Source organism: Hyperolius riggenbachi, chromosome 1 (genome assembly GCF_040937935.1).
Source record: "Hyperolius riggenbachi isolate aHypRig1 chromosome 1, aHypRig1.pri, whole genome shotgun sequence".
Classification (NCBI taxonomy): domain Eukaryota; kingdom Metazoa; phylum Chordata; class Amphibia; order Anura; family Hyperoliidae; genus Hyperolius; species Hyperolius riggenbachi.
This window is the reverse complement of record NC_090646.1, coordinates 385,503,279-385,529,476: the sequence shown is the minus strand read 5'-3', so window position 1 is coordinate 385,529,476 and position 26,198 is coordinate 385,503,279. Positions and strand designations below refer to the sequence as shown.

The 26,198-nt window shown below is 42.8% G+C and overlaps 1 protein-coding gene across 4 annotated transcripts in view; it reads left to right on the top strand.

Moving 5' to 3' along the window:
- SLC24A2 (solute carrier family 24 member 2) overlaps positions 1-26,198 on the top strand; it is a 259,384-nt gene that overhangs the window by 5,700 nt on the left and 227,486 nt on the right. The window lies entirely within an intron of this gene.

Here is a 26,198-nt window from a genome sequence, read left to right as displayed (position 1 = left end):
CCACCATTGTCTGGTTCACATACTACTTTCAGGGCTGTTGCCTCAGTCTTGGTGATGCTGAGCAGATTTTCAGTGCTTTGGGAATAACAGGTAGCTTGTGGGATTGTGGCTCCCTCTGTTACATAGCTACTTAGCTTAACCACTTGTGTACCAGAAGTCTCTGGCCCCTAAAGGCCAAGAGACTGCTGGTAGCAAAAAATGGGGCCTAACGACGTCTCACCGCATGGACCCACCATTCACGCGGCTCTCCCGACTCCGCAGGCCCCTTGCTCTGGCACCGCTATGACGACAGAGCTCTTTGAGCCAGTCAGGAGCCTATTTCATTGGCTCCTGATCCGGCTGTGATCTATGAGATCCAATGAGATTCTTCTGGACCTTTCTCTGCCTCTTGCTGGTGGAACTTTCACTGTGACACAAAATCAATGTTTCTGTGTCTGTAATGCTAATGTTCCAATGTGAGTTCTTCAAATCTTCAGTCCAGATTGCTAATTTTTGGCCTTCGCAGTCTACAGAAATCATATCTAATACACAGATTATAGATCAAACAAAATTTGCAAGGTTATTTTCACAGCAAAAAAGATTTTGCCAAAGTGGTCATTTTCTTGAAAAAAGGTACTTCAATTTTTCACAATGGTGCGTCTTTACAAAATACTTGTTTCTTATTCAAAGTCTGCTTCCTGTTACTTTTACGAGTCTGTCCAATCACAAGTAAAGCACCACAGAGGCAAACATTGCCTTGCACAGTTATTTTACTGAATTTCTTATTCAGTACTGACTTGACTCTTTAACCACACATTTTGTACAAATCATTTGTGTACACAGTTGGAGCAGCATCTTTAACAGAAACTGTGCTCAGAACCTTTCATTCTACCTTGAACAGTTCTAGGTTACACGTAATGTAACGTTTGCTCAATGATAATAGTACAACTGTTTCTTTTTAAGAAGGCAAGCTTTAGTGTCTGCCACTCGCATATCCAGAACATAGTTATTACAGTGCAATTACTGAAATTCTATTTCTAGATGGTGACTATTTGTAGTATCAGTTATTATCAGATGGAAAAGCAGACATTTTAAATGTGCTTTCCCCTTTCTGTAATATATATATATATATATATATATATATATATATATATATATATATACAGACACATATACACATACGCATTTACATCAAAATTAGGCTTGGATGTTTTTAGCAGCAGTGGTCATATGAAATGGATAGAAAGTACATACTGTAAATACATGACACTACTCTATGTTTACTACATGTGGGGGTTACTCTTAACTAAATATTATATTATTATCAGATAAGAGAGTGTCCAAAGGATTGCACACCTTAAAGGGGGACTACAGCGAAAAACTGTAAAATTTAAAATATGTGCAAACATATACAAATATGTACAATAAGAAGTACATGTTTTCCAGAGTAAAATGAGCCATAACATACTTTTCTCCTATGTTGTGGTCACTTACAGTAGTTAGTAGAAATCTGACAGAAGTGACAGGTTTTGGACTAGTCCATCTCTTCATAGGGGATTCTCAGCAAGGATTAAATTCTTTATAAAGATATTCCCGAAAAAGGATTTAAACAAGGATGCTAGCCAGCTTATCTGCTCGCTACACAGTTTTTTTGGTAGTTGGACAGAGCAACAGCCATTCACTAAGTGCTTTTGAAAATAAATATATCCCTGAGAATCCCCTATAAAAAGATGGACTAGTCCAAAACCTGTCACTTCTGTAAAAATGTACTTCTTATTTGTATATGTTTGCACATATTTTATATTTTACAGTTTTTCGCTATAGTGCCCCTTTAACCACTTCACCACTGAGGGGTTTTACCCCTTGACCACCAGAGCAATTTTCACCTTTCAGCGCTCCTTCCATTCATTCGTCTATAACTTTATCATTACTTATCACAATGAAATGAACTATATCTTGTTTTTTTTGCCACCAATTAGGCTTTCTTTAGGTGGGACATTATGCCAAGAATTATTTTATTCTAAATGTGTTTTAATGGGAAAATAGGAAAACATGTGGGAAAAAAATTATTATTTTACAGGTTTTGGCCTTTTAGTTTTTAAATAATGCATGCTACTGTAATTAAAACCCATGAAATGTATTTGCCCATTTGTCCCGGTTATAAAACTGTTTAAATTATGTCCCTATCACAATGTTTGGCGCCAATATTTTAATTGGAAATAAAGGTGCATTTTTTTCAGTTTTGCGTCCATCCCTAATTACAAGCCCATAGTTTATAAACTTTATAATATAAAGTAACAGTGTTATACCCTCTTGACATAAATATTTATAAAGTTCAGTCCCTAAGGTAATTATTTATGTATTTTTTTTATTGTAATTTTTTTTTTTAATTACAAAAAATAAATAAATTGGGGAGTGTGGGAGGTAAGGAGTAAATTTTTTGTGTAAAAGTAATTTATTTGTATGTGAAATATGCTTTAGGGTGTAGTTTTACTATTTGGCCACAAGATGGCAACAGTAACTTTTTGTTTAATGCGAACTGCAAGCGTCCTTCCGGACGCTTGCAGGAAGTACTAGGAAGCTAGGAAAGTTTTTTTTTCCACAATGATCGCGCTGCTTATCGGAGAAGCAGCGGATCATTGCGGGGCTTAGATCAACGAACGGGAATGGATTTTCCCGTTCATTGATCTCCGGGCGGCGTGTTTACGAGCGGGAGTGTGCGCTAGAGTGAGCGGGAGCGCGGGCAGCGGCGGGAGCGCGGAAAGTACGCATTTCTCCGTCCCTGGTGGTGAAAGGATGGAAAAAGGGACGGAGAAATGTGTACGCGTGGGAGTAAAGTGGTTATAGTGAGACTGAAGCAAAAGAAAAAAAATGTTATAATGACCTGTATGTGTAGTGTGGGTAATTAATAAACATTAGTAACACATAAAAGAGTCTCATATTTTAATTTTCAGTTATTTTATTAACATTGCATCATTCTCTAATATTTGCAGTTTACAAACCACACTCTGCATTTTAAATGATGAAGCAGATCAGAGCTAATGACCCTTTCAACTTTCCTGGCAGAAAAACCGTAACAAGAAACAGTGAGAGACACGTTGAAAAAAGTGCTTCTGAAAATAGCATTGCTCTCTGACTAAATTAGTAGGAGAGCTCAGAAAAGATCTTTTACATAGAAATTTCTTAACTCTTCCTGTACTGAAAACTATATGAGACTCATATCTGTGCTACTAATGTTCTATTTCTTAGCTGTACTCCACATACAAATCATTATATCATATGTGTATTTTCACTTCAGAGTCTCTTTAATGCAGATACAAGGTTCCAGATCCCAATGATAAGCAATCCAAATGCAACAGAGAGGATCCCCACACTAGATTCTTGAGGAACACCACATTTATAGTTTCAATCCGCAGGAAAAAAACACTCATTCATCAAAGATCATTTTGGGGTTACACAGAGTCCCCTTTGTCAAGGCATTGGAACAGATGATCATTGAACGATAATCCTGAACGATCAGGAGGTGTTTTATTTTCTGCATGTAGGAACAATACGTGTGGTGTGCCTCAAGAATCTAGTTTGGGGATCTTCTTATTTGCTTTGGATTGTCAGATGAGAGATCTACAGCCCTGGGGTAAATGCTTCAGTACATCTATAATGGACTTGCTAGCTGTAAGGGTCAAAAGTGGGTTTATTTGCTGTGCTTATGGGAGTGTTTTGATGTTCTCTAATTTTGATAAGTTCATTCAGATCAAAAATAAAGATCTTAAATAGATTTCATCAAACCACGGCATTTTAGAACCCAACTTGCAATTGTGTCCAAAGCAGTTATGATCGTATTTATGAAAATCTGCCATGCAAAGTGACAGGCTCTTTAAGGAAATGATCGATAACACAATCATTCTGGATCGAATATGATCTGAAAATATGATCGAAAAAACTCTCATCCACTAAAAATTGTACTGTTAATGGTCACCTGAATACAATAGAAATCATTTTTCAACCTAATTCACTATATAACATATATGTTTGTAGCTGTTCAGGCATGGTGCTAGTTATAGTGAACTAGAGCTTACAGTTCAGACCCCAGGACCCCAGCAGTTCCTGTGACTGTTTAATAGGGTCCATGGCTTTGTATGTTTAAGTCTATGTCTGGGCTATACATCAACAGTTCAGGATGATCTAAGATTATCTTTATTGCTTTGTCCACTGTGCAGAAGTGATATATTATTACTTTAATTATTTAATTATTACACATGATCATGTTGCTCCTTTCCTATGACAGCCTCGTACTTGTATTACTGGGCCTACCTAACCATCCCAAAATCGCATGATCATGTATGTTGCACCCTGTTGCCTATATAGCTTTGTCCTATGTTGTTGTATAACTTTGTTACATCTGTCATCCTTGTATCATTGTGTAATATGTTGGTGCTTTATAAATACAATAAATAATAATGATAATAATGCTTTGGTTGTTGACCACCCCTCCGGTACCTAACACCCTAAAGACCCTCTCACCACCTAACCCTATCCGCCGATACTTCCGTTGTTTGGCAATGTTAATAGCCTTAGTTAATGGCTATTGGTGATTATTTAGGGCAGAGGTAACTGATAAAATAGCGGGCCCTGGGATTTTAGCCCCTGCTATCTGTAGCAGCAATTTGCATAATGGGTGGCCCCGACACCAGCTATTTTATTGGGTGGCCTCTGGCATGCTTTTTACCTGCTTCCAGATATATGGCATGATTTATTGTCATGCTGCTTAGTGTGCGTTCCTAAGTTAAGCGCACTCCTTGCTAAGTTACGCACGCTTCTTTCATCTGCCACCCGATGTGAAGTAGCACGACCATGATACTTCACTAATATAGCCGCTAGTATGTTAATTGACATAGTGGCAGGCGAGTTAGTGAAGCATTGCAGTCACACTACTTCACATTGCGTGGCAGATGAAAGAAGTGCGCATAACTTAGGAATACAGGCTACGAGGCATTACTTTACATAGCGTGAGTAGTGTGCGATTGCTGATTTTTTACTTGACCTACTACAGCAGCGCTGTTTAAAGAGAAACCCTAACCAAGAATTTAACTTTATCCCAATCAGTAGCTGATACCCCCTTTTACATGAGAAATCTATTGCTTTTCACAAACAGACCATCAGGGGGCGCTGTATGGCTGATATTGTGGCGAAACCCCTCCCACAAGAAGCTCTGAGGACCGCGGTACTTTTGACAGTTTGCCACAATGTAACAAGGTTCACAGACAGGAAATAGCTGTTTACAGCTGTCTCGAACGGCCAAAACAGCTAGCAGCAGCTACATAACCTGCCCACAGTAAAAATGTCACAATGTAAAAAATGTCAGAATGTAGATCCGGGAGAGGAAAGATTTTCCAATGGGCAAACACTGACTAAATCATTTATACATAATTATTGTAAAAATAAAGCACTTTTTTTATTACATTATTTTCACTGGAGTTCCTCTTTAATGAATCAAACCCATAGTGCCTTATCAAAATGCACAGTTCCATGAATTTCTGTCCTTTAATACATGCTATAGAAATCTATGAAAACGTAAAACATGCATAAAACGCTGGAAAAGCCCCCCCGCCCCCCCCCCCCTTTTTTAACTAAAAGCAGAACTACTGTACAGGATTCCCATTGTTCCTGATCAATTGACTAATGTAGAGCTCCAGTGGGGGATTCAAAGGTGCTTTTGCCGGCATTCCCTTCAGCTCAGTACTGTAGTGTAGACACAGCAATTTGAAATGGATAAGGGTGTGTCTTTGGTCAATTTTAATGTTGTTTTTCAATGTGTTTTAATGCATTTTGCTGTATGTGTTTGTATTTAAACAATTGTACAACACACTGGAGCCCACCCTCCTTTCACCTGGGGTATTTCCCTTTAAGAATATTGAGTCACCTGTGTAGGTGTGGTGGATAGGGGGGTGTGGTCTCTAGGTATTTAAGTCTGTTTGAAGCATGTCTCAGTAGCTACGACTAAGGACTCGGTGGGGTCAGAAACGCGTCAGCTCTCATGCTGTCATATCTTCTGCTATTTTTACAATGATTCAATAAAAGGGTTTGATTTTACTTCGCGGAAGGTGTGCGGAGGAATATTTTGCCCATGTCTTCAGTCAAGCTTTACATAAAAATCCAGAGAGGTACAATGACTGAGAAAAGGTCGTAAGTCCTGAAGTACAACAACAAGCTTTCATTGTAAAAGATTTTGTCAAATTGTCATTTTCAGAATTGAAATATCTTTTCTAAGTGCTGGAGTGTTTTTTTCCCCATGTAATTATTTGTGGGAATACATAAGACTGATATCTGGGGGTGTCTTTTTTAGAGAGGGTCAAAAGGGACTTCCAGATTTCCTCTGGCTTACAGCTTTGTTCCACTCTTCTCTGCTGTATACACAACACTGGGAGTGCATTGACTGCCAATTACTGTGCTCTCATTGGTTTGTAGACAGAAGGAAGGGTGTGATATAATGGCAAGTCACAAATCAAGACTTTAGGACCTCTGTATGCTTTCAATGCATGCAGGGAATGATTTGTGCACTGGATAAAACAAGCAACACTTGTGTAAGTACATGACCCAACACAGGAAGACTGCCCTTTAGGTCAAGACTCTTCTAAAACCACAAAGAGAAGAATCACCCCTTAAAGGGAATCTGTACTCTAAAATTCTTACAATAAAACGCATACCATTCTATTAATTATGTTCTCCTGGGCCCCTCTGTGCTGTTTCTGCCACTCCCTGCTGCAATCCTGGCTTGTAATTGCCATTTTTATGCAGTGTTTACAAACAAAAGACATAGCAAGTGATAGCTGGGAGAGTAGTTCAGTGTGTGAGTCATACAGAGTTTGCAGGGGGCCTGGAGAGGGTGTGTATAGCTTCTATCCAATCACAAGCAGCACAGCACATTCCAGCCTGACTGCCTCAGCCCGACAGAGGAGAGAAGATTAGATCATATAACAGAGATAACACAGCCACTGTGCAACTAGAAAAGGCTGCAGTTAGACAGAGCACATTAGAACAGGTATAGGAACTTATAGGATAGAAGAAATAAGGATAAAAAATGTGTTACAGAGTTTTTTTAAAGGATGGCGAGGAACACATTTTGCGTATTAATGAAAACTGGCTTACAAGAGTGAGATATCCTCTAAGTCAAACTGAAACAATCATCCCTAAAGAGAGGAGCACCTTCAACACCTTTCATAATCAACATGCAATGCTCTTTTATCATGTTTATTTAGACATTTTAAAGACAACATGCACCTTCAGCCAAGCTGTCACTTAATTAACACCTGTAGCATTGCTGTTCGAATCTGGGATTCGGTTTATCCAGAAACCCTTATAATGCTGTTCAAAGCACTTCATCACCATTACTTGTGGAGAGAGTCACAGAGCGGCGGTCCATCTCTTGCTTACAAGCCAGACGGAGAAAGCATCGGAGTTACGTGAAGCGTGTCGTGGAATGCAGCTCCCTGACTCTCTCTGCAAGTATTGGTGCTGAAGTGCTTTGGACGGCATTATCGGGTTTCCGAATAAGGGAACACAGATTCTAGCAGCAACACCAAACACCTGCACTGGTAAACTATGGATACATTCCTAGGAACCTCCGCTAATCATTTCAGTTAAAGACGTTGCTTTGTAGGAGTAATGAAACCAGTTCTAGAACAGAGAAAAGGAGTCCAAATGAAAAAGCTTGTTTTTAATCAGAATAGCGCATTGTTATTGTTGGATACATATTGATTCAGCACCGAGAGTTTGAGTGCTTGTGCCTTCCAGCTGCATGGTTTGGGATTTGTTTCATCTCTCTTATTTTTAGGCATGTTTCGAGTTGTTTGCCTAACCCTAATTCTTCTATTCCCAATCTTTTCCTGAATCCTAACCTTCACCTCCCTCATTCTAATAATTCCTGGCAAACCTAAACTTTGTGACCCACTGCAATAAAGCTAATCCTTCCCTACATTAGCCTATGGTGCTAGCTTTACTAATATACTCCTATTGCTAACTTTTCCTCATAACCTCTTAACTACAAGTGAAAATCACTTTTTTTCATCCGTGCCCATGAGCTTTAGCTCTAGCAAATAATACACTGTTTGTCCATAATAATGTCCATAATAATCCTCTTTAAGGGGTCCATACACCTAATGATTTTCCTGCCGATATACAGCAGATTCGATTACTGTGATTGAATCTGCTGTGAAATCGTTGCGCAAACGTTGATCGAATGATCGATTTCCGACCAAAATCGATTGTTCCTGTCGATTCCCGTCGTTCCTGTCCGTGTGGAAGATTTCGCTCGATCGTCGGCGGGTCGGGAGTGCGTCGATGGTGGCGTTCGAATGCCCGATGACCGACGCAATACAGCCGCAATACATTACCTGTTCCACCGGCACGTGTCCCCGCTGTCACCGCTGCTCCTTCTCCGCTGGGCCCCGAGTCCAGCAGGCTTCACTTCTTCCTGTCCCGGCAGGAAGTTTAAACAGTAGAGCACCATCTACTGTTTAAACTTCAAGAAAAATTAATTGATCTGGTGCACAAGTCCCTGAAAGACTTAGTTCACCTCAAGAAAACCCGAGGGAAGGCAGGTTGAAAAATACAAACCATATTAAATTTAGGAACAACCGCTACTCTTCAGAACTTTATGTCAAAAATAGTTTATTGGTAGAAAAATATGTAACAAACACCCCTCTGATACACCCTAACCCCTAAAAACAACAAGGACACGGGCATCCATTTACAGGAGTACTCCTGGTACACACAATCTGACACTCAATCCACATACACTTCAGATTTCCACATACACTTCCCCCACTGTTGGAGTTCCCCAAGGCTCAGCCCTTGGACCTCCCATTTTCTCTGTCTACACTTATGGTCTTGGTCAGATCATCGGTTTCTTTGGCTTCCAATACCACTTATACGCTGATGACACCCATATCTACCTTTCAGCTCCTGACTAGGCTACTCTAAAAGCTTGTGTTCCTGACTGTCTTAATGCTATCTCCTCCTTCATGTCCTCCCATTTTCTGAAAGTCAACATGGACAAGACTGAAATTGTTATTTTTCCACTCCACAACTCAACGCCCCTGCCCAACATCAAAATTACAGTTGAAGGCACTTCAATCATCCTTGTCCCTCAGGCGTGCTGCCTAGGTGTATTACTGGACTTGACTCTCTCATTCAAACCACACATTGACAAATTATCCTCCTCTTGTTGCCTCCACCTAAAAAACATTCCCCCCATTTCTCACACGGGACACTGCCAAACTACTTGTGCATGCCCTGATTACCTCACATCTAGACTACTGCAATTCTCTGTTATGAGGCCTACGAGCTAACTGTTCGACTCCGCTGCAGTACATCATGGAAACTGCTGGCCGACTCACCCACCTCTCCGCATGCTTCTCTAGCCATATCCCACTCTGTCAGTCTCTTCACTGGCTGTCAGTTACACAAAGGATACCGTTCAAAAACCTGACGCTTGCCTAGAAAGCACTTTACAACCTAGCTCCTTCTTATCTAAAAAAATGATTTCCAAATACTATCCTACATGCAATCTCCACTTTCCTATCAATATTCTTCTTCTCTGGTCACGATATCTCACTCCCACCAACAAGACTTCTCTCAATCCTCTCTCCTCCTCTGGAACACCCTCCTGGAACACATCAGGCACTCACCCACACTTATCCTTTTTAGGCGCAAACCTGAACACTCACCTCTTCAGGTAAGCATACTCTCGTTCTTAGTGCACCCTGGCAACTCACCACCATTTTACCATCGCACACACAGCTTCTTTTCACCTGTTGCACTATCCCTTAACCCTTTTATACAGTAAGGCCAATTGACCAGAGCTCTCTTCCCCCTTAGTCTCACAATGCTGTGTAATGTACAGACATATCTTCCACCATTACGTTCAAATCTGTTATTGATTTGTTCACTACATAAGGTGTAATCCACCATTCTCTTGTACTGTTAACTGCTGTATTGTTTATATTGTATTGTTATATCTTTTATTCTGTTGTACAGCACTGATGCAGATGCTTTATAAATCAATAATAATAATACCAAAATAAACAACATCAATACCACTTGGCACACTGCTGGAGCCAGAACCTTGTGGGAAAAGTAGCACTAGGGATCAGATGATAGTGGTATTTTAATGTTCAACCAAGAAAGTGGAATGTAATTATTTACCTTGTAAGTGGAGCTCTTTTATTCAGAAATAAACAAATAATTTAGTTTAGCTCTACATATTGCCATATTTATTAGCAAATTATATTTCAGCTTGCTGACCTTGCTTTTGTGCAAATAAACAAAAAGTCCCTCCACAATAATTCTAACAGGAAGTGTTAGATTAAGAGTGTCAAAACTGCTGCCAGACATTCAATTAATGCAGGTGTGAAAACTAAGTAACAATTATTTCTGCTCTCTAAAGCTAGTTACTCATGCAGGAAGAGAAAAATATCTGGACAGTCTGTACAACAGGGATTGTGCAAGCCTGCTATATAGAAAACGGAACCACTATAAATTAGTGTACATTAGTATACATAAATGACACCACACTAAGTTTGATTTTAAATTGAATTTGGATTGGAGTTAAATGACTGAAAAATGTATTTATGTCAAATAAATCATGAAAAAGTAATAACCAAATCAGCTGAGTTATACAAACTCAAGCCATTATCAATCTAACCATACTACAAATAGCAAAACATTGTGTTCACCTAAACACAGATGACTATTACACTTAGCAGCCAGGATGTACAGGCCTGGCCAAACCCTACCCATGCCCAGATCAATTGCTTTAATCAAGCCAGTTTTTGGGAAATGCCCTAAATGCCCTAAATCTTCTCCCCCCAAAAAGCCCTGGAGCTCTATTTTATAGCTCAAAATGCCTGCAAGACAGTTCACATATTGTAGGATGCACCCACCTGAATCTTTTCTGAATCTTAAAGGACCACTATCGCAAAATTTATATAAAAAAAATAAAAATTAAAAAGATATATACTGAAGATAATGCTAGTAGAAGGGATAGTGAAGGGTTAAGAATTAGTTAAAAAATAACTCAACCTGCTGTTTACCATTCATGACAGCGTGAATGTGAAGGGAGCTTACCGATGGGTTATGGGAGACGAACTGCGGGCTGCTAGCTGTCCAACGGCATTTCAGATAATAGTCTCATAATTTTAGCCAGGCAGATACACGCAGCCCGGACTACAGGTACAGTCCTGTGTAAACAGCAGGGTGATTTATTTTTTAACTAATTCTTAACCCTTCACTATCCCTTCTACTAGCATCATCTTCTGTATAAATCTTTTGTAATTTTATTTTTTATAAGTTTCGTGATAGTGGTCCTTTAAGCAAAACAAGATGCCTGTACTATGAAGCATGCGAAATAAGGATTACTTAAAAAAAAACGTACCACCTGACCACTAAGCGTAAAGTTGCATACAGTCATGGATCATCTGAAGTGGTGACTTCACAGTGTTGCCATTTTGCCATTACCCACATCATATCCTCCCGTGAGGATAATCATCCATCAGTCCTGCTCCAGTCTACTTGGGCAGTCTCTCTTCCACCACTTCAGGTCATTACAGATTGTTTTCCAAGCTTCTACCCATATACAGTCCTCCTCTTCAAAAGGATTGATATAGAAGCCAGAGGCAAAGCCATCTATAAAAAAAATGACAAATAAACTATTTGGGCAGCGTTCTATGAAAGCGTAATCAGCATCCCCGGCCTTAAGAAAAATGCCTTCTCTGGCTGAATCTGTACACTCAATCTCAACACTTTAATACAGGGCATAAACCACTGCTGAAAGCACGCTCGTGATGGTATCTGCAGTTGCTGACAAATTTGCCACCCGGGTTATTGAAATCAAAGCATACACCTTTTCTATGCAGCAGATTAGAAGTGGAAGTGGAAATAGCTGACTATTGAGCCTATGCTGTATTAAATTAATCTACAAGCCCACATCATTAGAACCCCATCTCAGTAATTTATATACTGCTCATCTCTGCCTGAATGAGTTGTGATAATTGAAGCCGGCAACGCTGGCAAAAACTGGTCATCTAAATGTTGGAAAGATTACCATTCCCCTAAAACACTGAAAAAATGCAAAATGCCAGCAGCCTGCGGCTTTTGCTATGGTGGGGCCATTTTTAGTGGTGCACGCCCTGCACCATTTTTAACTGCCTTCCATGTGCCTAAAACTAATAAAACTAATCTCTCCTTCTCTGGTTACTAATCAGTAATTACCTTCCTCTCTCTATTGAGCATATTTTTAGTCCCCTCCTGCCTGAGATTCGTTTCTCCCCCCTTTCCTGGACCTAACCTTAAAGAGGATCTCCATCCTAAAATACAAAATCCTGCTGTAATAAAAAGTTATATTTACCTGCAGTGTCTTGTCCCACGAAGCCGTCCCAAAGCCCCCGCATCAGTTCACTTCCGGCGCCTGGCCCTGCCTCCCCTCTACCAGGCACCGAAAGTGGAGTGTTGCAAGCTCTTCGGGATGACTTCGTGGGACAAGACATTGCAGGTAAATATAACTTTTCATTACAGCAGCACTGCAGGATTTTATATTTTAGGATGGAGATCCTCTTTAACCTTCCCCCCCTCTCTTGTGCTTAACACTAATCTCGTAATGTCCTGCATAACACCACCTGCATCTGCACCTAAACTCTCCCCTCCCCTGGACATAACACTATCATCTCCCTTTGCCTGTGCCTAACTTTTATTTCCTGTCCTGTGTCTAACCCTATACTACCCCCCCTTTTCTGTGCCTAGGCCCAGTAGCGTAGCTAGAGATCATTGGACCCCATAGCAAAACTTTCATGGGGGCCTCAGATGTAGACAGTCTTAAGTAATGTCACCTGCCTCTACCTTATGGATATGAGTTAATTGGGCAATTTACATTCTCATGCAATCAGCACTGCTCATAGTTCATGGACACTGAGACAAAGTTTGATGGTGGAGAAACACAAGACAGTTAATGGTTAATACATTAAGTACCACCTTTGCCCCCTCTGCTCCAAGGACTCCTAGCAGCTGCTACGGCTGCTATGGCTATTGCTACGCCCCTGCCTAGGCCTCTTCACTTCCCCACCCCCTTTGCTTACCACAAATCTTTCCCCATCACCTGTGCCTAACCGCCCTCCTTTTACTGTAGCTATACAATACAATAATACAATACAATAACATTTGTAAAGCGCTTTTCTCCCATAGGACTCAAAGCGCATAGTTGTGTCTCAGATTAATACAGGGTTGCAGGCTGCTAACTGTAACCTTCCCTGCTCTCCTAAACTTCACCTTTGGCACTCCTCATTTCCTGTTCCTCTGCTTCTCCCCTATGTCTAACCCTAACTCCTCCCTTTTCCTGTGCCTAAACTTAATCTCACCTCCTTTCCTGGGCAGTCAACTGAGCTTAATTGTAACCTTCCCTCCTGGGCACCTAACCGAGGCCAAACCTTACCTAGCAGCGCGTTATCCTGACTTGCACCATCCTCAACAGCCACGTATTCAGCTCGTTTACTATAAACTTACAAGAAGTTCAGTTTTCAGTTCTTTGCAATCATAGCAACAGTACTCTGGAGTACAGATCATGCTTTTTCCATATTCCCAAATTCCCATCTTATTGCATGAGTGATTTGCTGTGCTCAGTAGAAAGTTAATTTTTAGTACCCTGTCTCCATTGTAATGTTTACTGAGAGCTAACTCATCTAAAGGCAATAAAGAAATTGTTATCCTTTTCTAGAACACCTTGGATTTCTTGGGTCATTATAGCAGACTAAAAGACCCATGTGGCATTTCTTGTTAGGCAAGGAATACACTGTCGTATTTTCTCCTACTATATGCACATAAGAATAAGGTAAGCCTCTAGGGTAATGTTAATTAAAATCTTTGTAATGTACCTGCAGTGCTTACCTGGAGGAGATTTATAGTGCATAGGAAATGCCGTACATTTTGGTACCTCTACCTCTCTCTTCACCTGAATGAGGCAAGGTACTGTATATTTGAGTTTAAAAAAATGTAAATTATATTTTGGTGTCCCAAAACCCACAGCTGAGTGATCTGAGCAGGGTGCAAAAAATGTTTGTGTAGGAGTGTGCTCTTTTCTCATTCTTGCTCCCAAATGTCTTTTATTTCTTTTATTATTTATTTATTGCCTTCAAAACTCATAAAATGTTTAAACATGACATAACAGCACATAATAGTGTATCTTTCTTATCACTATTCTGGATGTATATAGAGTACATAGTATTACAGAGCACATAGTCTTGTCACTAACTGTCCCTCAGAGGAGCTCACAATGCTGACGGGTCATTCTATATATAGCTGAATGTATCTATCCTTTAATGTAGAGCCCATCTAAATGAGAATAGAAGCACATAATGATATTGGCACTCTGATTAATACTATCTGGATTAATACTAGGTTAGAATTAGTGTTGGGCGAACAGTGTTCGCCACTGTTCGGGTTCTGCAGAACATCACCCTGTTCGGGTGATGTTCGAGTTCGGCCGAACACCTGATGGTGCTCGGCCAAACCGTTCGGCCACATGGCCGAACTAAGAGCGCATGGCCGAACGTTCCCCCGAACGTTCAGCTAGCGCTGTGATTGGCCGAACGGGTCACGTGGTTCGGACCCCGAACGCGCTCTGATTGGCCGAACGGGTCACGTGGTTCGGCCCGAACGCGCTCTGATTGGCCGAACGGTCACGTGGTTCGGGTAAATAAATACCCGAACCACGTCATATCTCCGCCATTTGTCTGTGGGTTTAGCTTTGGGTAGGCAGGCAGGGTAGTTCGCGCTCCAGCCACGCTAGCCAGGGTCCCCCCAGTCATTGTGTGTCGCTGCTGGGAACAGTAGTACACCGCTCACTCAGCCAGACTATATAGCATTGTGTGTACTGCCACTGTGTACCTCGCTCAGCCACGCTATATATAACATTGTTTACTGCCACTGTGTGTACACGGCTAAGCCAGACTATATAGCATTGTGTACTGCCACTGTGTGTACACCGCTCAGCCAGACTATATAGCATTGTGTGTACTGTCACTCTGTGTACACCGCTCAGCCAGACTATATAGCATTGTGTACTGCCACTGTGTGTACACCGCTCAACCAGACTATATAGCATTGTGTGTACTGCCACTCTGTGTACACCGCTCAGCCAGACTATATAGCATTGTGTACTGCCACTGTGTGTACACCGCTCAGCCAGACTATATAGCATTGTGTGTACTGCCACTCTGTGTACACCGCTCAGCCAGACTATATAGCATTGTGTGTACTGCCACTCTGTGTACACCGCTTAGCCAGACTATATAGCATTGTGTGTACTGTCACTCTGTGTACACCGCTCAGCCAGACTATATAGCATTGTGTACTGCCACTGTGTGTACACCGCTCAGCCAGACTATATAGCATTGTGTGTACTGCCACTCTGTGTACACCGCTCAGCCAGACTATATAGCATTGTGTACTGCCACTGTGTGTACACCGCTCAGCCAGACTATATAGCATTGTGTGTACTGCCACTCTGTGTACACCGCTCAGCCAGACTATAAAGCATTGTGTACTGCCACTGTGTGTACACCGCTCAGCCAGACTATATAGCATTGTGTGTACTGCCACTCTGTGTACACCGCTCAGCCAGACTATATAGCATTGTGTGTACTGCCACTGTGTGTACACCGCTCAGCCAGACTATATAGCATTGTTTACTGCCACTGTGTGTACACCGCTCAGCCAGACTATATAGCATTGTGTGTACTGCCACTCTGTGTACACCGCTCAGCCAGACTATATAGCATTGTGTACTGCCACTGTGTGTACACCGCTCAGCCAGACTATATAGCATTGTTTACTGCCACTGTGTGTACACGCTCAGCCAGACTATATAGCATTGTTCACTGCCACTCTGTGTACACGGCTCAGCCAGACTATATAGCATTGTTTACTGCCACTCTGTGTACATGGCTCAGCCAGACTATATAGCATTGTGTGTACTGCCACTCTGTGTACACCGCTCAGCCAGACTATATAGCATTGTTCACTGCCACTCTGTGTACACGGCTCAGCCAGACTATATAGCATTGCGTACTCTGCCAGTCAGTGTGTATATTGCTGGGATCAGTAATACTCCACTCACCGTCAACCACTATATGAGATCACCATGAGTTCCTCAGAGACCTCCGTTGTGAGCAGCACTCCCAACAACAGCAACAGCCAACGCCCCACGCAAGCTATAACATCCACCCCAGCAGCCAGTGGTCAGCAGCAGCCCTCCCCGGAGGAGAACGTTGTGTCCCTTGGTCCGGCGCCAGAGCGATTAATGAGGGCTGCCATTGAGGAGATGATGGGGCCTGATGTGGAGGAGGAGGTCGGGCTCAGGCCAGCATCCCAAGTTAATGTTGAGGACGATGAGGGGTCTGTGACTGTGTCTGGGGATGTTGGGGTGGCAGAGGTGGTGGGTGGGTCAGACTCAGGAGAAGAGTTGTATGATGAGGATGATGATCGGGACCATCTGTATGTGCCTCAGAGTCCGACCCCGGAAAACATGTTGTATCGTGTGTTTAGGTACTAAAATCTGCGTTCCCAGTAGTGTTGGGCGAACAGTGTTCGCCACTGTTCGGGTGCTGCAGAACATCACCCCGTTCGGGGTGACTATATAGCAGACTATATAGCATTGTGTTTACTGCCACTCTGTGTACACGGCTCAGCCACACTATATAGCATTGTGTTTACTGCCACTCTGTGTCTGCTGGGAACAGTAGTACACCGCTCACCCGCCACTGTATAGCATTGTGCTCTGTGTCGCTGCTGGCAATAGTGGTACACCGCTCACCCACCACTGTATAGCATTTCTGTACTGCCACTGTACTGCTGCCAGTCAGCGTGTACTGTAAGGATAAGTGAAATGAGGAAGAAATCCGGTGAAAGAGGGAGGGGCAAGGGAAGAGGTGTTTCCCCTGACGGTTGTGCTGGGGAGCTGTACTCCACGGCGGCGGCCCCCCACAATGACATATGACGAGTTTGAGGAGATGGAAGAGGAGGGTATGGACAATGTGGACATAGACCCAGATTTTGTTTGTGAACGAGAACATCGCTGTCGTAGCAGCAGCACAGATGAGTCTGTTGAAGAACCCACTGCTGCACGAGTTCGCCTTGTGCCACAAGGTAGGCGGCGCGCAATTTCAGGCACCACAAGCGTGGAAGTTCAAGTGAGAGGCAAAAGAGGCGCAAACAGAAATCGCCAGCAAGGCAGGTGCTCCAAAGTCTGGCCTTTTTTTGAAGACTGCACTGAGGATGTTACCATGGCTATTTGCAAGGTGTGCAAGACCCGCCTGAGCAGGGGGAAAAGTATTAACAACCTCTCCACCACAAGCATGAGCCGCCACATGCTATCCAAACATCCCACTCTGTGGGCAAACGCGGCAGGACAGGGTACCACCAGCAACACTGCCTCCCTTGGGTTCACCAGACTCACCACCAGACCCGCCTCAGCAGCAGCAGTAGCCCAGCCATTGCGTGGTTCAAAACATTCCAAAAAATCAGATGACGCTGACACTGTCACTTTCCGGAGTAGTGCTCTTGAGGTCTCCCAGTGTTCATCAAACACAACAACCAACAGCCCTTCGGTGTGCAGCCCTACGGTTCAGTTGTCTGTCTCGGAGATGTTTGAGCGCAAGAGGAAATTGCCAGCAAATGACCCCCGGGCCGTGGCAGTAAGAGCCAGCATAGCCAAGCTTCTGGCCTGCGAAATGCTGCCATATCGAGTGGTGGAGACAAACAGCTTCAAGGGCATGATGTCAGTGGCCATCCCACGTTACGTGGTTCCCAGCCGCTACCACTTTGCGCGCTCTGCAGTGCCTGAGTTGCATGAGCACGTGGTCAGCAAAATAACCCGAAGCTTGAAGAATGCCGTTGCCTGCAAGGTTCACCTCACCACTGACACCTGGACGAGTGCGTTCGGCCAGGGTCGATACATCTCCCTTACCGCGCACTGGGTGAACCTTGTGGAGCTTGGCAGCGAATCCTCACCTGCTACGGCGCGGGTGTTGCCCACGCCGCAAACACCTGCACCGCCGTCCCTCCCACTGGATAACAGCAGCACCTACCTCTCTGACTCCTTCTCCTCCAACGCATCTCAAAGCTGTACCTCATCCGGAAACGCTAACCCAGCACCAGCAGCAGTAGGATCGTGGAAGCAGTGCAGCACAGCTGTTGGCATGCGTCAGCAAGCGTTGCTGAAGCTGATCTGCCTTGGGGATAAGCAGCACACAGGGGAGGAAATTTGGAGGGGAATAAAGGAACAGATGGATTTGTGGCTGGCACCGCTGGACCTGAAACCAGCCATGGTTGTGTGTGATAATGGGAGTAATCTCATTCGCGCTTTAAGGTTGGCTAAGCTGACACATGATGAAGAAGAGGAGAAGGGACAGCTGGAGTTGGAGCAGGAATTTCCTGCCACCACTGACGAGGGCCAGAGCGGTGCACGTTGGACTTCCACAATTCAGCGCGAATGGTCAGCAGAAGCAGACCAGGAAGAAGGTGACGACTATGATGCATCACAACAACTATAACAACGCTCACAAGAGGATGATGAGGATTCTGGTAGGACTCTGGCACACATGGCTCAATTCATGCTAAACTGCATTGAACGCGACCCACGCATTGTGCGCATTCGGGACAACACCAATTACTGGGTTTATATACCCTTCTGGATCCACGGTACAAACACAATGTTCCAAAACTGCTTGAAGAAAGAGTCAGACAGGTCAAAATGGAAGAATACCAGCAGGCCCTTGTGGAGACTTTAGAGAGGAGATTGACATCCTCCCCCTCCTCTAGCCAGTTGTACGCCGACAGACTGACTTCCGCAAACCCAGGACGACCAGGAGGGCAGCAAACAACACAAGCCGCAGCTAGTGCCCAAAAGGGAATGGTATCGGCAGTGTCCTTGGAGTGGGAAAATTTTCTGACACCCATGCAGCAGCAGCCCACTGAACAGCAAGTGTGCAGATCCACCTCCAACACCGATCGCCTGGAGAAGATGGTCAAGGACTACATGTCAGATGGCGTAGCTGTGTCTAACAATCCATCTGCACCCTTCAACTATTGGGTATCGAAGCTAGACACCTGGCACGAACTGGCAATGTACGCAATAGAGGTGCTGGCTTGCCCGGCAGCCAGCGTTATGTCGGAACGCTGTTTCAGTGCTGCCGGAGGCATCGTCACAGATCGGCGTATCCGCCTCTCCACAGAAAATGCAGACCGTCTGACTCAAATTAAAATGAATCAATCCTGGATTGGAAACGACTACGCAACACTCCAGGACCCCAACCAAGTAACATGACCAATGAACATCTGGGATGGTTTAGCGTTTCCGGTCCCTGTTTATTGAACCTCTCCTCTGTATTACATTTATGACTGCATGGCGGCAAAAAGCATTGCTGCTATATCCGCACGCTTTTTGTCCTCATGCAAGGCCTGGGTTGTTGTGTCTCAAAAAGCATGGCCTTCTCCTCCTGCGCCTGCTCCTGTTCCATCACGTGTGCTGCTGCTGCTGGGTTAGCGCTGCCGCCTGCCGGTCCCTGTTTATGGAACCTCTCATCTGTACTACACTTATGACTGCATGGCGGCAAAAAGCATTGCTATATCCGCACGCTTTTTGTCCTCATGCAAGGCCTGGGTTGTTGTGTCTCAAAGCGTGGCCTTCTCCTCCTGCGCCTCCTCCTGTTCCATCACGTGTGCTCTGTGCTGCTGCTGCTGCTGGGTTAGCGTTACCGGTCCCTGTTTATGGAACCTCTTCTCTTTATTACATTTATGACTGCATAGCGGTAAAAAGCATGCTATCCGCACGCTTCTTGTCCTCATGCAAGGCCTGGGTTGTTGTGTCTCAAAGCTCAGCCTTCTCCTCCTGCGCCTCCTCCTGTTCCATCACGTGTGCTCTGTGCTGCTGCTGCTGCTGGGTTAGCGTTACCGGTCCCTGTTTATTGAACCTCTTATCTTTATTACATTTATGACTGCATGGCGGTAAAAAGCATGCTATCCGCACGCTTCTTGTCCTCATGCAAGGCCTGGGTTGTTGTGTCTCAAAGCGTGGCCTTCTCCTCCTGCGCCTCCTCCTGTTCCATCACGTGTGCTGCTGCTGCTGCTGGGTTAGCGTTACCGGTCCCTGTTTATGGAACCTCTTCTCTTTATTACATTTATGACTGCCTGGCGGTAAAAACCATGTTACCTGTGCAAAGAAACATGACATTTTCAGCATTTAAAAGACAGTTTTTCCTTTGAAACTTTACAATCAATTTTCTCAAAAACTATAAGCTCTTTTTGCTAAAAAAATTTTTCCTCTTGTACCCACTCCCAAGGTGCACATACCCTGTAAATTTGGGGTATGTAGCATGTAAGGAGGCTTTACAAAGCACGAAAGTTCGGTTCCCCATTGACTTCCATTATGTTCGGAGTTCGGCGCGAACACCCGAACATCGCGGCGATGTTCGGCGAACGTTCTCGAACCCGAACATCTAGGTGTTCGCCCAACACTAGTTAGAATGCTAAAAGACATTGATTAATGCAAGTGAGTTTGTGGACAAACTATCAGGTCCGTTCACAGGTTGCTGTATGGGGAATTTCCCTTTTAAAGCAGGAGGACAGATGTCAGTACGCTCGATCTTTGATATGACTGTATCCCCGATGATGATTGCTGTAAGATGCATGAATTATATCTGTGTGTAGAGGGTTCCATCGATATGTCAGCATATGTATTGCCGCTCTCTATCGGCATATACTGTATTTGCACTGATTGCAGTGCACTGTTTAAAATTTTCAAAATAACAAACCAGATATCTTTGTGCTAAGAATTCCACCATCATGCGAGCATATGCATTGCCTCCCTCTATCTGCATATATTTGCACTAACTACAGTGCGCTGTCTAAAAATGACAAACCAGCCACAACAGAGCATGTACAGTATACTAGTTGAACTGGCAACCTTGCCAGAAAAAAAGGCATCTATTGGACATATAACGGGTTGGTGGGTGGAGCTTGAACTGCGCAGCTGACTCAATTCTCTATAGCCCATGCTGATCCCCGCTGAGCAACCCTGAAGTCACGGGTGAATTGCTGGCAAGCTGCTACCCAAGTGTCCAGATTGCTAATGGCCAGGCTTGACTGCAACAACACATAAAGATCCTTGTAGTAAAGCACATGAGTAGCCTGAGCGGGGTGGTCCCACAAATGACTATCACTTTCTGCTGTCATGAATGAAAGCAAGTTTAGACTAACCGATTCATCCAACTACTGAAAAGTCTATGAATATTAAGTGCTTTACTGTGGCGAAGCTAAAACACTGGCTCTAAAACAGCTTTTGTTCATGTGTGCTTCGTATGGTTGAACTGTCTGTATACCACTCATATTGAGATGTCATATGCTTCATATTGAGTGCTGGACGTTGGTTCACTTTTAAGTTAAAGGTGCAAACACATGATTATGCAGCAAAGTGACTCTAACCCTTCCAGAGACAATTTATTTAACTAAAATTGGAAGAGGATTGTTTACTAGCTGTACAGCTTTAGTCTGTTATATTGCCATGCATCATTGACGCTATGTGGTTGATGATGTATGCAAGCAGGAGGTCAACCTCTGTTCAGTCCAGTTCATTGTTTTAATTGATTTTATCATATATGTGGAAGCATTTCGTGTTTGTTCTCATCATTCAATAAAGATAACCCATGATGGGTTGTGAACCCTGAGGCCCTGTTCACAGTGTTCAGTTGCGTTGCAGAATAATTCTGGATGTCAACTCACTGCCTATACAATTCTATTTTCAGGGGGGGATGGCAAATTTAGTGGGATGCCAATAGACTTATCTGTATGTTTTGGGGATGTTGGAGGAAAATGATGCTGCTTTCTCAAAAAGGAAAAAAGGCAGAAGAGAACACACAATAACAGTTTGCTAATGAACATTTAAGGAGATATTGGAAACAATTTCTAATGCTAATAAGCTGTTGCACTTTACTCTGACCATATGTAAAGAAAAGTGTTTTAACCAGCAACTGGAGAAACACTTTATATTGCAAAAAACTGGTATACTATGAGCAACAAGCATCATTACATGCTACTGCAAAATAGGAATACATTTTGGAGTCCACCATCAAGAGAACTCTGAACAGCAAAGGTGTGTGTGTGTGTGTGTGTGTGTGTGTGTGTGTGTGTGTGTGTGTGTGTGTGTGTGTGTGTGTGTGTGTGTGTGTGTGTGTGTGTGTGTGTGTGTGTGTGTGTGTGTGTGTGTGTGTGTGTGTGTGTGTGTGTAAGGGTAGCAAGGAGAAAGCCACTGTCCTCCCTCAAAATGTTGTTGACCAATGACCATGTACACTTTGCTAAAGATCATGTGGACAGACCAGCAGGACACTGGAAGAATGCTTTGTGGATGGATGAAGCTAAAATAGATATTTTGGCTTACATGGGGAGTGTTATATTTAGAAAAAGAAAACACTACTACATTCCAGCTAAAGAACCTTATCCAATCTGTAAAACATGGTGGTGGGAGTGTTCTAGTTTGTGTCTGTTTCATTGCATCTGGTTCAGGACAGCTTATATCATTGATGGAAAAATGGATTCTGAACCGTACAAGAAAATTCTAAAGGAAAATGCCATTTGTTTTGTTCATCATCAGTTGGTCGTGCTACAAAACAAAGATACTACCAAAGAAAGGTAAAGAAGAATAAAGTGAATGTTCTGCAAAAGTCAAGTCCTAACCTCAATCCAATTGAAATGTTGTGGAAAAATTTACAGCTAGTGGTTCATTAAAGTGAACCAGAGACAAAGCATCCTCATGTATTTTACCATATATATCAGTGGGAACATTGAAGAAAACACCTACCTTGCTCTCTGTTTCATTATTTACTGTTCAGATTGCTTCTTATCAGCCCAGATAAAATCCCCGACGGTCGACCCGTCTATTCCCAGCATCAGTCGATGTGCAGGACTGATGAACAATTACCTAAAAGATTTATTTACAGCTATTGCTGCACAAGAGATTTATAACAAATACTGAGAGCGCAATTCACTTACTTTCGCCACACATAGACATGTTATTTGAATATTTTTTTTTAAATGACCAAATACGATACATGATCTAATATGATAATTTTGTTTCACTTTATTTAACTAGGTTTTCTGGATTGGCTTTCAGGACTTGCTTGAAAATCTGATGATATTTTCAGTCATATTTTAAAATATAGAACATTTGAACTGAATCACAACATTTCAGCACCCCTCTACATGTGCAAATACTCCTTATAACTGAACATTTCTTTAAATCATGCAACATAGTAATATAGCGATCGCTGAAATCAGCTTTTCCTTGTGTATGCAGCAATGTTTATAATATTGAAGTTTGACCTTGCTGCAGCACATCTGATGCTTCATATGTTTCAGTGTAATATCCATTCCCCGTAGTAGGCTTTGCAGGGATGCTATTGACTATACAGTTTCGGAATGTTCCCCATTCTTATGTGAATGCCAGTTACAATAGCATTGTGAAATAAGTGTTCACATTCCAGAAAGGCTATGGATGTGTGGACAGTTTTATCTTGTGTGTAAATCTGCTCAGTTACTAAGAAATGTGTTGTTCTTACCATGTTCTCTGTGTTGTAGTACTTTTATTAAACATCCAGCGCAGTGCTTGTATTTGCTTCACAAATAGACAAAAATACAGAAGCCTTATTTCCTCTATATAATTTACACCAAATAATTACTATGTTGCCTCTGAGCTCAGAGCAACTATTTAGGTATTTCTTCCAATGCTCCTATAAATATCATATTGCATGTTTATTGGAAACTATGCAATGCTTTCACTAGCTATGTGATTTAGATGTATCATTAAACCAGCCAAACAAAGTAGTTATATATAAGTTACCTGCAAGTTCCTTTCAAAGTCTTCTGTAAAAGAAGACATTGAGATGTATAAATTAACTGATCACAACACTAGTTCATTGCAGTGCTGTGTAATTTAAGAGCAGGGATATTAGTACTGAAATTTAACCCCATCTACTCCTTAAATTGCCTCCCTGACTGATCTAACCTAACTAGATCCAAAACATACACTAACACTTAAAGAGGAACTTCAGCCTAAACAAACATACTGTCATTAAGTTACATTAGTTATGTTAATTAAAATAGATAGGTAATATAATCTCTTACCCACCCTGTTTTAAAAGAACAGGCAAATGTTTGATTTCATGAGGGCAGCCATCTTTTTGGTTGTAAGCAGGTGACAGGGAGCATGAGACACAGTTCCAACTGTCCTGTGTGCTGATCACCCCTCCCAGTTGCTAGGCAACGTGAATAACAACATAGGAAATCCCATCATGCTTTGCACAGCATCAGGGATAAAAATCCCGGGCAGTTTTCTTTGATGGGTGGAGCTTAGCTAAAAATGTAGCTAAAAATGATGCTTTGGTAAGAAAAACAAAGTTCTAATGCTGTGAAACTTAAAGAAACACCAAGCCTTTTCAGTTTTGCTGAGCAGATTTTTGGTCCGGAGGTTCACTTTAACCCCTGGCTTCTTCCTAACATTCCTTTTTCATCCTAGGCATGACACTAGCCCTAATCCTTCACTTAGTGACACTCCCTATATGGCCCTAACATGATCTTTTTGTTTATATGTCTTACTGAAGACTTCCAGGTGCTCTCCCTCTTCGATCATCTCCTCTTTTTAAGCATGTCCATATGTTTGGTTGTAAGTGCGCAGTGGCGTCATTGCATGTATTATGTGAGATGCAGTCAGGCTGTCGGGGCATGACCTCTCTGTCCTCTGCATCTATGTGAGGGTGGGGGAGGAAACAGGTTAGGGTGGAAGGAGTATGATTGAGAGGGGTGTGGTGTTAAAGAAATAATGAGAACAGATTGCAGGTAAGTATACATTTTTAAATGTAAGCATTATCCCTCATCCACCATTTCCCTAGAACTGCTGCCCAATTCTGGAACTGGAAGCACATTGTTAGCAAAGCATGTTCACTTTAGTTCCCCATTCATTCATGTACTAGTCACTTTCAATAGGTAGTATTAATCTGACATCTCCAAGTCTCTAACTAACAATGTTTTTAAGAGAGTAGTGGGTATGTATTCAATAAGATGTTATTGAAATGTAATTTTTCTTAAAGAGACACTGAAGTCTCATAAAAATCATCTTTTTATTTAAACATGATAGCCCTAACTAAAACGCAGCATCCCCACTGCTGAAATCTAACTAAATCCCTTCTAACTCCCCCCTCCCTCTCCCCCACAAAATCCACGACTTTTTTGGTCATGGATTTGGCTGCTGGAGGAGGCAGAGCTTTCAGCCGCAGCTCTGCCTCCTTACACGTCAATCAGCGCGTATCTCCGCCTCTCCCCTGCCCCTCTCAGTGAAGGAAGAAGGAGAGGGGCAGGCAGAGGCGGCGATCCGGCGCTGATAGACGGGTGAAGAGGCAGAGCTGTAGCTGAAAGCTCTGCCTCTCACGGAAGCGCTGCCCGGATTGCCCCCCGGGGAATTTGGGGGGACTTTTTGAAATAAAAAGATTTTTATGAGACTTCTGAGTCTCTTTAATCAAAGTGTTTTTCACTGTGCAAGGTTTCTTTAACAGTTAGAGTGGACCTTCAGTGAAAACTGTATATTTCATGGGTCCTCTTGTAATGTGATGTTATAATTACCTGCGGTGTCTTCTCACCTGAATCCATCCCTAAAGCCCTGAACCATCAGCTTCCAGCACATAGCCCCGCCCCGCCTCCTGCAGCTCTATCTCGATAGGAAAAACACAGTGGTGTTTTTTTCTGCAGGGTAGCGGGACTACATGCCAGTGGGATCCAGGGAAGTATGCGAGTGAGAAGACACTGCAGGTAATTATAACTGCATATTACAAGAGGACCCATGGAATGTGCAATTTTCCCTAGTTAGTAATGGAATTGTGGTCACCATTATCTGTGACTCGGTTTTTAAGAAGACTATTGGCCATGGAATGTTGGCAACCACTGCTCAAAGCTGTCTCTATTTTACGTGTATCTCTGCAAAGGATGGTTCAAGGAAGATCTGCATGATGGTCTACCAATTATACACGATGTGGACATTAGAATCAGAATCATCTTTATCCGCCAAGTACGATGATTGACACACCCTTAATTATTAGTGGTTCAAATAGCCTTGGCAGTACATACAACAGACA